At 31.7% G+C, this 14,835-nt stretch overlaps 1 long non-coding RNA gene across 1 annotated transcript; it reads left to right on the top strand.

Moving 5' to 3' along the window:
* The first annotated feature begins 498 nt into the window (after positions 1–498).
* LOC143051314 (uncharacterized) lies at positions 499–2,221 on the top strand. The gene is made up of 3 exons (XR_012970698.1): positions 499–567; positions 879–950; positions 1,920–2,221. It is a non-coding gene; the product is annotated as an uncharacterized LOC143051314 (long non-coding RNA).
* The last annotated feature ends 12,614 nt before the right edge of the window (positions 2,222–14,835 follow it).

The following is a 14,835-nucleotide window of genomic DNA, read 5'->3' as shown; positions in this document are numbered from 1 at the left end:
GTTTTTACTTATAAAATATTTAGTGTTCCATATATTTGATAGCCCACAATTATCAAGCACAGATTTTACATTCTTACACCAAGCTATATTTCCATTATAACTACCAGTAACAAGATTGTATAGAATAACAGGAAGTTTCTTATTTTCCCCAGTTACAAGCTTGAGGGTCAATATTTCAAATCAATTTTGTGGTAAAGCATTGTTATATATATTTGAAGACTTTCATGTATAGAACATGACATAATTTGTTTCAACAGACATATTGAACTAGAATTAGTTACATTTGTATTTATTAAATGAAATCTATATTAATGTATAATTTCAACAAATTTAATGAAACCTATTAGGTTTTGAAAGCCTTTATACATATTATTATTACAAATTTCATTGTTAACAGCCTGAGTTTACAGTTAATTTTAAATGTAATATGTTTTAGCTATAGTATTTGAACACTGCATGCACTTTCATTTATATATATATGTTATCAATTTTTTCATTAGGTTGAAGCTAGTTTTGTTGCAAAATTACAAATGTTTGGTACTGGTTGAAACTATGAAAGTAATACAGGTAAATTTAAAGAATTTAGACTTTAACTTTATTAATAGAAAAGATATTCCCAAATGTCAAGGTGAAAGTGGACATTGTAGATTCTAAACACCCATGTGAAAGCAACAGTCTTCTTTGGTGAGAGGATGCCATACTTAGCATTAATGCTCTTGTTATTATATGGAATATGGCTTTTTTTATCATTATTTTCACTATTTTGATATTCAACAACCAACATTGATAACAAGTAATATAAAACTCTCACTTTTTATGAATTCTATATCATATTAATTTACTTATTTGATTTTTGTTATATTTGTTATCAATTGTAGGTCTCATGGTTACTATTTAACAGCAGGTTATTAGCAGCTGTTTTGTAGAAAAATGGAGGATGACTGTCAATGGTAAATACATACATTTTAGGATAATTACATGTAGTTACCTTTGAAAAAAAACTTAGGTTTCATTTGAGACTTTTTAATCTGATAATGGTGTTTTGCAGGCATTTATGACATTTCTTTTTGGACAATATATTTAGTAGACTATAGAACTATAAAATGTAGGATCATGTAAACTTGTACACAGATGTCACTGACCTACATTTTCCACTTCACTGACTTTGGTTACATTAAACATCCAATTTCATATACAACAAATGTATATCTCAGCAACTAAAAGGTGTCAGATCATGCAAACTTATATATACACTCTCAGAGTCTCAGTAACTCAGCTTCCAGGCAAAAGCAGGTCACAGTGATCCACATTTTACACTATTGATTTGTACTCTATTTTATAATTTAAATACAAAGTATATTATCAAGACTGCCACTGGTTCTTATGTGCCACAATTCTGACAATGAAGATAACTATGTGATGTAGATAACTTATGTTTATTTCAAACTTGGTCACATGCTGTATATGTAAATTTTTACCAAAAAGAACAGTTCAACTGTATTGATTTAAGGTATATGGTAAAGGTCACACCTATTAAATATACATGTATACCTTGAATTTGCATTGGACCCTATAATGCTTCCTATATCATTTATATTGTCAATTATTGCATTTCAAATTACCATTGTACACAAAACAAAAACCACTAAAAAGGATGGCCATCATATGCAAAAGCAATATAAAATGCATACCCATCAGCTGACCTAATTATTGCAATCACTTCAAAAACCTGGCCATATATCATATTGTAAAACTCTTAATGAGTACCTTTGTTAGTCAGGTATAATATAATCTTTTTGAATTGATGTTGTAATGCATGATTGGATTAATTTTGCACTTACTGAAATACTTTGTAGATTTAGTAGTTTATTAGTATATATTACACCTTTTCATTACAAATAAATAAATTAAACTTTCAGGTAAATGCAGCAATAGAATGTTCCCCTGGAAAATTTACGCAGAAAATTTGGGAAAGTATGAATAAGAAATTAGAGAGGCAAACAGATAACCAGAAAACAAAGATTTTAAAAGAAAAGAATTGCCACTAATAGTAATATGATATATCTGACTGGGAGCAACACGTACTATTCAATATGGAAGGATTGACAATTTTGACTGAGAACAAAGTGAACTCTAATAATGCTATGACTATCAATAAGTACTTGACTGAATCAGAGGAGTAAACTATTTACATATTTGTAAATATAACAGTTAAATGTTTGCTTGATTATTGAGAGGCATTCAAAATAAAGAAAGTTAAAAAAAACTTTGAAAAAGTTATTATTTCATCGTTTTTCGGTTATGTTACTATGACAACTGAAAAATATAATGTATTATCATGATGCTTCATCAAACTTAAATCATCAATTGAGGAAAAGGTGACAAAGTCTTTTTTAATTCATTTACTTGCATGACTGTTACCTATGAATCGATAATTTAAAAACAAATATATTTGGTGATTTTCGCTAACTTCTGAGTAATTTATTTTGCTCATTTAAGACCACAGTAATGCTAATATAAGCTGCATTATAATGTATCATAATATTTGTTTACATTAACATAGAAGTCATGTGTTGTTGCTCTGAAATCATGGTATTTGATCTGCCATTGTCTGTTAGGTTGTTAATCTTGCACATCAGAACAATGCAAAAACTTGAATTTTCCAACTTCATGTCCTGTTGCCATGGTAACCGTTGTTCATAGAAACCAAAAAAATGTTCTCATTTGATTGCCTTGTGAAACTGTATTATTCTGTGATAGTTTAACAAAGGATATGACATCATATGTCACACTTTGATCACCGATGATGAAAGATATACAAAAAACTGCTGTTGATCACTGTTTCGTTAGGGGTCACAAAAACGTTTTTCGGGCAAAAAATAGTCTGGTGACCCATAGTTTTTTTTATTTCTTTTTAAAGCTCATTGTTATGACAATATTATGTCAAATTTAAAAAAATATTCATTGACCCATTTTTGGAAATTTAAGAAAAATAGAAATTTTTAAGAAAATCTGTGTTTTTTTTTGTGGAGCAGTGTTGATGAAATTAGAGCCGAAATTAATGAAAATGAATAAAACTGCCATTATTTGTGTTTTATTTACATTTTAAATAATAATTTTGTAATAAATGAAGAACAAACCTTTCAAAATACTTTCAAAGGCTTAAAAAAAATCCAGAGTTTCTACATCAGGTATGTATTTATGCATACACGTGATGTACCAACTTTGGTGACCGTTACCATGGAAACGAGTCTGCTGACATACTATTTTTAACTCAAATTTTCATAGAGGCCATTACAAATTATATGTATGCAAATTTTAAGAAAAATTCAATGGTGAAAAAAAATTTGCTATATCTGTAGGGATCCACCTTAAATCTATAACGTATTGTTAACATTTTCTCTTCAATCGCACTTTTGTCCCTCCATTTTAAGTTTAAATGAAAAAAAATCATCCGTAAGCAAATTGTAATAAACTTTAAACGAAGATTAAGTAAATAGAACGAGAACTTTACAACAATACGGAAGTATTTTCTTGTCAGTAAAGGAAACCTACTTTATTCAATATTCAAAACATATTTTAATTAACAACGTTGACAACATGAAAAGAAATTTAACAGGAAAGAGTGGCGGAAGATATCCAAGGGGAATTCACATTGGAAAATGACAGACGACGCCATGTGATTATAAAGAAGAATTAAAAAATAAAACACTATATAAAACACAGGAAAAATTTTTTTATAAAAAGAGTCAAGTTTTGAAGACCAGTCTTTTGTTTATCATGTTATGCTGTAGAAACTGGTATTTGTTCGTGGTTTTTTTGGTTTTTTTTGTTCTTGTTTTTTACTTTTTATTCTTTTTCTATTTATATTTTGTTGAATTTTCTCATACCAGGTATATATTACCTTCTCGTTTAATTGCTTAACAGTGTCATTTCGGGACCTTTTATAACTGACTATGCGATATGGGCTTTGCTCATTGTTGATGGCAGTATGGTGACCCTAAGTTGTTAATTTCTTTGTCATTTGGTTTCTTGTTGAGAGTTGTGTCAAAGACAATAATACCATGTCTTCTTTTTGTATATTAGCCGTGTTCGGCACCCCTTTTTGAAATTATAGGTCTTCCATGCTTCTTCAAATTTATACTGGTTTGGCTTTCTTTCTATTTTGATATGAGCGTCACTGGTGATTCTTATCTTAGTCTGTAACACGGATTTGTTTTCTCTCAATCGATTTATGACAGAATAACAATGAATAAATAAAATTAATTTAGGACAGTGTAGTAGAATGACGATAAAACATAAAACCAGTGGTGTACACTCATTGGTAAATTAACATGTTTTATTTTACAAGATATAATAATAATTCTATTTTAATTAGTATATAATAATTCATTTTTAGGAGTAACCACAAAAATCAAAAACTTTACTAAATGTATGCTACCCATTTTCATCAAGATTACCTCAGAAGACTGTCGACGGTAATGTAACCCGATATAATTATAGATTATCGTTGATCATCACATCGAGATTGGTATCCCCGCTTAAGCCTATACGATAAACAAAAACTTACATGCATAGAATTTGTTTAATCTATATATATTACATATATACATTTTTATTATTTTTTATTTTGACATTTGCATAATCGTGTCAATTAAGTGTCCATGGCATTGATATTATATCAGCAGTCAATTTTTACATATGAAAAATACATTTGTCCTATGGCTTTTTGTGAAATAAAACTAAAGCAATTTTATAGGCACAGGATTTACCGAAGAGAGAACAAAACAAACATGATGATGATGATGAAAAACAATCGACATTTTATTCACACTTTCTTCTTTGATTTCTTTCAAAACAATGATGAGTATTTTTTATTGTTTGCGTTAAATGCATCGTCCAGTGGCAAACATTTAAAGCATCTTCAGGACGATATCATAGTTGTGAAAGTGTTTGACGGAAATGCGCAAAATGAACATTTATTCTAATAAGTAAAAATTACTTTTCAAAGTTTTCATGTCAGTTAAAAATAAATTGAAAACAAGAATTATTTTATTTAATATATTCAAAGAATTTCTGGTTCTCAATGCTCTTCAAATTCGTACTTTATTTGGCCTTTCTGACTTTGTTTTATTCAAAGTCACGTATGAGTCTTTTGAAGACAAAATGCGCGTCTTGTGCAAATACCAAATTTCAATCAGGTTATCTACGATCAGTTTATATAGAGGTTTTGAAAATGCGTTTGGCTATAGTAACAAAGCTAAGGACTATTGTGAAGTTCCAAAACGATTTAAAACATGCACAGCATGATAATTGAACATGTGGCCACTACATTTTTCATTCTAGAGCAGTCCTTTTGAAATTTTTTTATTGGTTTACAAGATTACAATTTGCGTTTACAATTCATAAACTAAAGATTTGTTTAACTTCTGTCACAAATTATTACCGCTGTTATACATTTGATTAAACTTACAGAAAACGATACTAGGTAAACGACATTTTAACAAGCAACTCTGAATTACACATTTTTAGCAAAAACTAACCATATATAGACAAATAAAAAGACAATTCAAGTTGTGAATATGTGATAGTCTAAGGAAATGTGTATATTATGCAATATTGTGTTTAGGGCAAAACCCCTTGTTCTAAATGTCATAGTATTATGCTTTTAATTAGACTAACCGTTATTTAGGGACAGGTTATAGTGAAAACTTTGTCACGGATTTTGGTCAAATACATTTAGGTCACCGACTTTTTTTAATGTATTCACTTATCCTTTGTCTACAACACACACATATAACTTTATGCTTATTTGGGCACAGTTTGGATACAAACTCGTCATAGATACCAGGATTTAAATTTGGATGTGCACCAGACGCGTGTTTCGTTTACAAAAGATTCATCAGTGACGCTCTAATCAAAAATATCAAAAGCCAAATTAAGAACAATATTGGAGAACATTGAGAGCAAATTATTCCTAAAAGTTTTTATATTGTGTTAGATTTTAAATATCTTTTATGAGGCAGATTTTGTTATAAATTTTGAAATTATACCTGTATAGTGTGTGTACATATTTGAAACTGTTCCGGACCATATAAGAATTCGTACCATACGCGTATGATCGGACCATATGAGTATCATATTTGTTAGGTTATAAACGGGCTCCACTATACGAGTACATATATCAAATAGGTTTGTATCGAATAATTGTAGGACTTTTTTTTTTGTATAGCATACAGTTCATTCACTGAAAAAAATGGCACAAATTACTGTCTGAATCATTTTATCTTTTACATATTGTCTACATCTCGGTATACCTATCATATTGCATTGGCTACCCAATACTCAATTCAACAAATGTTTAGGGAATGGATTTGTTAATGTTTTGAATTGTTTAAATTTAGATGTCAGAAACAAAATTTCTTCGTATTTATACTTGTTTAATTGATTGTGTGTGTTTTTGTTTTAATTCGTACTATCTAACTCATTTAACAGGATAACATGAACAAATTCACAAAAATCAATCACCAAAATAAGAAATTATGTTTTAATTAACACAAATTTAAACACCAAAATAAATGTTTAAAAGAAAAGAACGAAATTCAATGACCAAAGTTCCTGTGAATTAGTCAATTAGTCAATTGCCGTTTTGTTAAGCTGTTCTTTCAATTAATTGGTAAAATATTTGCATATTGTGTTCTGTTTGGACAAATAAATGATGAACATAGGAATCAAATGAAATTAAAAAAATAGAAACTATTCATTTATCTTATACCTTTTCGACATTCATGGTGTCAATAACCCAGACCATACGCGTACGGTCGGACCATATCAGTATAAAAACAAACGATCATGACTTTACGCGTATGGTCCAAATACTCGTATGGTCCGGAACATAACCATGCTTAAATTCAGGAATCTTTTTTAAATTGTTCTTAAAATGTTTCGAAAAAAAGGTAAATAGTCGACTAATATGTTGAGGAAAAACATAGTGGCTTATTTATAAATCAATACATACATACATTAAATTCTGACAAAAGTAATCAACTTGTTGTTTCTTTTTAGGAAGAACAATACATTTCAATCTTAATTAAAACCTCGAGAAACTGACATTAAATGTGTCCGTCTATAAGTATCAAGAACTTGTTTTGAAGAAAACATTCACGCTTTTAATCTTTTTCGGGTTCAGTATACTATTTATAAAGTTCCTGACGTGTTTTTTTTATCTGTTTACACTTGTTACAGGGTTATGTGTACAAAAAGGGTTCAAATGCTTTTCGAATTGTTCGGTTTTGTCAAATATCAGCTAACAAAAAAGGTCTCAGCAAACATTATTTTATTTTCAGAATTTTTAAAAGATGGGAAACTGGTTTACAAGTTATTTTTCCGGAAATGCCAAACCAGACCAAGGTTTAAAAAATGCAGAACACTCAGAACTACGAGAAAGTATACAAAAAGGGGGTCCGACTGGACTTGCAAGACACTTAGATATCAGAAGAAGAAGTTGCAAAGAAGAACCTATCAACTTAGCAATCGCAGGAAGACCCAATACAGGTAAATCAAGTTTTATTAATGCAATCTTAAATGTGAAAGATGATAGTAAAAGATTCCACAGTGAAGATTCGTGTGAGAATATTACAGCTCCACGAAAGTATTGTCATCCGATCGAAAACCAGCTTTTATTCTTTGAACTGCCGGGTATTGGGTCTGAAAACTGGACAGAATGCGAGTATGTTTTGAAAAATCAGCTATGGAAGTACGATTATTTCTTCATCGTGTTTGACACCGTTTTACATGAGGACGATTTATGGTTTGCACAGCAGTTGGTGAAAATGAATAAACCTTTCGTTCTTGTAAGATCAAAAGTTGATCTTGACATAAAAATGGATTGCAGTGAAGATGCCAGTAGTAAAATAATAAAGCTTAGAAAAAAACTATTTTCAACAATAGACAAAATCGACGTCTTAAAGTCCAACGTTGGTGTTTTTTTTATTTCTAGCTTCAACGATGATATTGGAGACATGGCAAAATTAAAAAATCATATCATTTCTAACCTTAAAGCGAAAAAATTTGAAACAGAACTGTATTCATTAAATGCATTGTACAAAGCGATCAATGACAAAAAATATATCTTACTGAAAAAAACAAATTCTAATCGTGACAACTGTAGTTGCATCTATTTCAGCAACACGCTTTTCCGGGATTGAAGTTGGGGTAAACATTGCTATTCTTGCGATGGAGATATATCATTTCATCAACGAACTCGGACTTTGCTGGAAAGAAAAGACATCTCTCATAAACCTCGCAGACAGTCAAATAAAATGCAGTGAACTTGAAAAGACAAATTGGAAAATTTTAAGATATATGTTGCAACAATCACCAAAGTTGGCAGCTCTGATTGTTGTAGCTGCAACAAAAAACAAATTTGAAATCTTTGGTCCGATTGTAGGTGCTGTTGTTACAAGTGCATTAAGTGGAACAATTGCATACAACTTTTTAACTAACTGTTTGGATAATTTCACACACGATTCTGCTATGATGTATGATCATGTTGTGTCAAGACATATTCCAAGAAACACCTCCATACGTGCCATGTTACAATTGCCAAATGATTTTTTGCAGTGAATATGTTGTAGCTTTTCAGGCTGACAAAGTATAGTTACTATGTTATGATACAATAAGTCTACATCAGTTGTATGAGGGGAATTTCTCACCAATCTTCTAAACAGTTCAAAAATATGTGTTGTGTCGTTTTGAATACATAATATTTTTAACTATTCTTTTGCGCTAAAATAATAAATAGATAATTTAAAATGAATGGATCAGATGTTTCTATTGAAAACTTATTATGTTGTCAAAAATATAAATCACATTCACTCGATCAAGGAATTGTTACAGAGCAAATATTGACAGGGTGCAACTTGTACTAGAACACACCCGCGAAATCGCGGGCATTTAGAGCTTGGTATGTAAAGTGTTGAAGGGTGAATTTTTGTAAAATATTTTCTAGAAAATTTCAGAAAAGGTAACAAAACTGCAGAGGGTTTTTTAGGGGGCCCGCCCCACCATTTGTCTGAATAGAAAATGGTTAATTTTATACGGAATCATTGAAGCATGACTAGTGCGGGGCCCGCTCTTAGGCAGTCAGTGGGCCCCATTTATGAAAAATTCTGGATCGGCCATTGAAAAGTCATAAGTTCTTGAAGGCCGGTCAATTATGTTATGCCCCTCCTCTTTTTTAAAAGTCAGTTATTGTTTTGTTTTCTATTAAATTCCATTTTTGCGTTTCATGAACATATGTATATTATAAATAAAATGTATTTGATACTAACTATCAATTCCAAGTTGCTTGTCCACGGCATTCACTGCTATATCTTATAGAAAGTATAGGTATATATGATAGGAAGTATAAACATAACACGAAAATAATTGCCCTGTCCTCAAATAGTTATGTAAATTATGATTTAAAGTAAAAAACAACGAAATCTTGCATATGCATATATAGGAATGAATTGATGGATTAGTGGACCGTCCATTTGTGTGTTTATACATATATTATGAGTTTTCAGTGGATGCGGGTGTATACTTGCCTATAGCGCATTAGCCATTCTTCTATATAGGAGTGCGCCGATCTAGAACGGCGATTCATACCTGTTGAAAGAAAGGAAGTCGATGACTAAAAGTCTGTCCGATGACGGAAAAAATATTCGGACGCCTTTTTTACGTTTTTCTCCAAAATAACCCAAACTGAATAATTATAAGAATGGATGGCAAATGAGATTATGCATGGTACCCATTGCGGAAGGAAGAAAAGCGACACACAAAATGATGTCTTCTCGTTTAATGGTATAGATATAATCGTATTTGCAAGTAGGCATTTAAAGATAATATGTTTGATCGAATAACCGAGATCCGAGATTATCATAAAGACACACATTATAACTATCATTCATTATAAGTTGTTATTTCATATAATATATTTTGTTATTGTATATAGGATATACCACATGTACACTTGCTGTTTATATAACAGTATGTATTGATATTTCTTAAACAGGAATTTACGTCTTCTATAATTTTTTAATCGACCACAGCGATGTTTAAAAATGATAGAAGACGGAAAGACGGAATATTAATGCATATTCCACTTTTAATTTTTAAATGTTCTCTTGATTGACCTATTAATATGATTCTTCTCTCTTGACTTTCTTATTGATGATCCATACATGCCTGGGGTACTAACCCGAAACATCTGGGTTTTTTTACTAAAGTGTTTTATATTACATAGTATCAGTCCGGTCAATCATATTGTTATATTTCAAAATGATCTCTGACAAATTTCTGTCGTGATATTTCTATGAACTTGGTGTCCTAGGTTATGATAAGTTACCATTATCAAAGCAGTTATGTGTTATAATAGCCTACGGAACAAACATTAATTAAACGCACAGAAAAAATAATAAACATTATTTTCTTTATATCGCTAACGGTCTCAACAAAGAAAAAACCTGTAAGCACTTTAAGATTGTCATTCGCTATCCAAGGATTAAACATAAGTGGGGTACTCTTCTATTTTTCGTTTGGCGAAACATAAAAAGACACTGGTCCAAGGACATAGTTATCGTCCTTTGGTTTTCGTTGTCTACGAATATAGTGCCTAGTGTGAACAGTGTATAACTTGCATATATTATTTGATACACTTTCCCAGTTTAGTACTTGATATGTAATGCATGCAATATTCAGTAAGGGGTGAAATTATATGTATAAGAAATTTGGATGCTGAATCTTTATGTTAAGTAGTGATTTGGTCCAGTTAAAATCGGTTAAGTTTTATCACGTCTGAAGCTGTCAACCTTGATTTTACACTTCCTTTTTATTCCTCGTGTTTCAAGTCTCAAAAGATGTTAGCGGGCACGAGACACAGTTAGTTTGTAGTGCATTTCTTCAATAAATTCAAATTAAAAACAATCGCACCTGCTCTTTCTCAAAAAGATTTTTACAGTGTAGTGTACTACTAGTGGGACAAACAATATCAAATTATAGAAACTTCTTCCAGCTTTAACTCAAAATATTAACGAAAAATGGAATTGTGTTAGACTCTCATACAAATGAGCGGTATGCTAATAATGAAATACAGTTAAATGTTCACTTTTGTTGCAATTGGTGCTTTCCGTTTTTAATTTTCATTGGAATATTTGGTACTTACCACATTCGTTTTCGTACTGTAAGTTGCTGTTGGAACAAGCTGAAACAAGCTGCTCGATGACTAACTGCCTAAAAAAACCAACATTGAAATGAGGGTACATTTGAATGGAAACACTCTGCAATATGAATTCGTACATTCAAGATGATTTGTCTAATTCAAACTAGAGGAATGTAATATGATTACAAATATGTAAGGTAACCAGACTGTTAAACAGACATATCCAGAGGGGATATAGTTACAATACTGGTGTCAGGTCATTAATGTTGGCATATTGTGTTATTAATATTGATTCACTTATAGGGTCTTTGCATCAAAAATAAAAATAATTTTCTAACTCGAGTTGTTGGCTTAATACGGGTTAGGTTCTTCCCGTATATTTTATGATGGTATGATACTAAACCCCAAACGGAAGGATTGTGAGAGGTTTTCGTATGACGCAGACATAATCTTTCAAGTAGTTTAATTGAGGTTTAGAGCTGGCATATCAGTAACTGCAAGTAGTCCTTTGTTGAATATTCATCATTGTCATTTTGCGTAGTTTCTTTTGTTACCTATTTTGACATCGGACCTTTAAACTGAGTTTCATTGTGCGTTTAGCTGTGTGTTTCATTATTCTCCATTGGTCAGAAGAATATGGGAATATTTGAGATCTCAAAAAAATACATGTTTTAACCCACTGCATTTATGCTCCTGTCCCCAGTCAGGAGCCTCTGGCCTTTGTTTATCTTTTTTGTTTGTTTTTTTTTTAAATTTTAGTCGGTGTATATGTTTTGGGGTTAAGTATGACGTCAGTTTTCACTGATCTAGTACACATTTTTATTTAGGGGCCAACAGCGGCCCACCTACGGGTGCAGATATCTTGCTGCGTTAAAGACCCAGTAGTGCTTTCAGATGTTATCTGCTCTTTGGTCGGGTTGTTGTCTCTTTGAAATAGTCCCCATTTCCATACTCAATTTTGATATTTCTATATGCCAACCCTTATAAACGTATATACTATTTGATCTATCCTCACAATATTCAAAATGAAAACGTTGAGTTGTTTATTTTGAATTTTTAGGTTTTATTGCGATTTAGCGACATATATAATGTTTAATGCCATTTTTTAAAAAGCAAATGCTTATCAAACCTATCTTAAATCTTAATTGAATCTTATTTTAGAAACGACGGGAGCTCTACAGCCACAGGTATCAGAAGAGAAAAGTGATGTCGCCAAAATGCGAGACATAGCAAAAAGGGAAGGTCATTCTGGGGTAGTAGCATATATTGAGGATAATATAGACAAGTGGAAAAAAGAACCAGTTAAATTTGGAATCATTGGCCGTACAGCTACCGGAAAATCAAGTTTTGTTAATCTTGTAAGAGATGTCATGGAAGGCGAGAAAGGATTCGCGGAAGTCGGATGTGGTGATACAACGCAGTCGTCAACACCTTACTTCCACCCGGACAACAACCAAATTGTGTTTTGGGATCTACCAGGTGAAGGTACGCTAGAATTTCCGAAAGACACCTACATTAAAGAAATGGAACTTCACAAGTACGATTATTTTTTTGTTTTCTTTGACACCGTTTTACAGGAGGACGATTTATGGCTCGCAAAACAGTTGATTAAGATGAAAAAACCTTTTTGTCTAGTTCGATCAAAAGTAGACAAAGACGTCAAAAAAGGACTAAAGAACGGAATTGACGAAAAAACCGTCTTTGTTAATCTCAGCACGAAAACATTTAAATCGCTTAACACCCATATACATCTGAAAGCACATTGCAAAATCTTTTTTATCTCGGGTCAAAAAAAGGGTGTTGGAGAAATAGATAAACTATTCCAGCACATCAAAGAAAACTTGTCCTCTATTAAATCTGAAGCAGTTGTGTATACCTTGCATACATTATCACAAGAGATGATCGAAGAAAAATTTAAATCGCTTAAAAGTCGAGTTAATACAGCATCACTAGGAACGGCATTAATTTCAGCTTCGCCTATTCCTGGAATTGATATTTACGCAAATATCAGCATACTTGTTAACGAAATAAAACACTACATAGAAGTGTTCGGACTAACACACAAACAAATAAGGAAAGTAAGTTATCGTGATCAGAAGCAGCTGAAATGCAAAGAATTATTTGGACTTAACTCTTAGAAAAGGACTCGCAAGATAGTTTCAGCAATGTTTGTAAACAAATATTTAGTCCTATTTACAGCACTTTCTGTTTCTGATATTTTTCTTCCTATTGTCGGTTCTCTTATTTCGGCTGCAACTACCGCGACCTTAGTCTACAAATTTCTCAATGAGATACTAGAAAACTTACATCAAGATGCAGTGTTTGTATATGATCTTATCCTACCATTACCAGTAAGAATCATCAAAGCATTGGAAGTGAGATTTGAAAACGAAGGACAGGTAGGTTTAAACAAGAACATTTTCGACATGTTAGATAGATGGAAGGATGAAACAATTATGATAGGAGTTATAGGTGAACCTAATTCAGGAAAAAATGAATTTATTAATCAAATTCGTCGCTTAAAGATGAATAACTCAGGTTTTTCTAAGGAAAATAAAACCACTATTCCATATTACCATCCAGATAATGAAAGAATCGTATTTATCGGAACAGATATATCTGGTTCAAAAGAAATTCAAATTGATCCTTACGACGACTTCTACTTTTTCCTAAACGACGATATTCACACAGACGACATATCGATTTTCCGCGACTTGACTAAAAAGGAGAAATCTGTTTCTGTAATCAGAACAAAGTATGAATCACGACAGCAGGACCAAGAGACCATTTTAGGGACAGGTCTGGACTGGTTAGGGTTCGACACAGATTTAGAAATAATAGTTAAAAGAGACGAGGAAATAGATTCGATTAGGCTTCGAAAAATTATATGTTCACAAATATTCAAAGATAATGAATGTGAAAACGATTCTCATCCCAATGTGTGCGTCCTGTCCTGCTTACATATAAGCATTGGTGAAATTAATGAATTGATTAACCATATGATTAAAACTTTACCACTACCTAAATCTGAAGCAGTTGTGAATGCCTTATATCCATTGTCAAAATTAGTAATTGAAGAAAAATTTCAATATCTCAAAAAACGAATTGTATATCTCGCGACAGCAGCGACATCAACGACAGCCTTACAGATTCCAAGTATTTGCTTTCCGTTAAACACGCACATTCTTGCAGATGAATTAAAACATTATATTAAGGTATTTAGATTTTCTGATAAAGGTGACGGATCACACAAAATATCGGACGTGGATATTAATACACTGTTGTGCAAAGAACTTTTAGAACCTGGTGTAGTATTATCGGACATTATACATACACAAATAAAGGTATTGTCTTCAGATGACAACATTGCTGCGAATGAAAATATAGCTGACTTGTTTTATCCAGTCGCCGGTTCTTTAGTGTCTTCGGCAAACAATGCTGCGATCGTGTACAAATGTCTAACAGCATTTTTGGATGACTTCAGGCATGACGCATTTGTTGTTTACGATCATTTATCAGCTTAAAATGAATCAAGCTCACAATGGCAATGAGAGTATTATGATTTACAAAGATATTAATTAATAGTACAATTTGTTAGTAGCGTAGAAATGTTACATTTTTCGCCACTCAAT

Source organism: Mytilus galloprovincialis, chromosome 11, assembly GCF_965363235.1.
Source record: "Mytilus galloprovincialis chromosome 11, xbMytGall1.hap1.1, whole genome shotgun sequence".
Lineage (NCBI taxonomy): Eukaryota > Metazoa > Mollusca > Bivalvia > Mytilida > Mytilidae > Mytilus > Mytilus galloprovincialis.
Note: the sequence above shows the minus strand (reverse complement) of the source record. Positions and strands in the feature narration are given on the sequence as shown.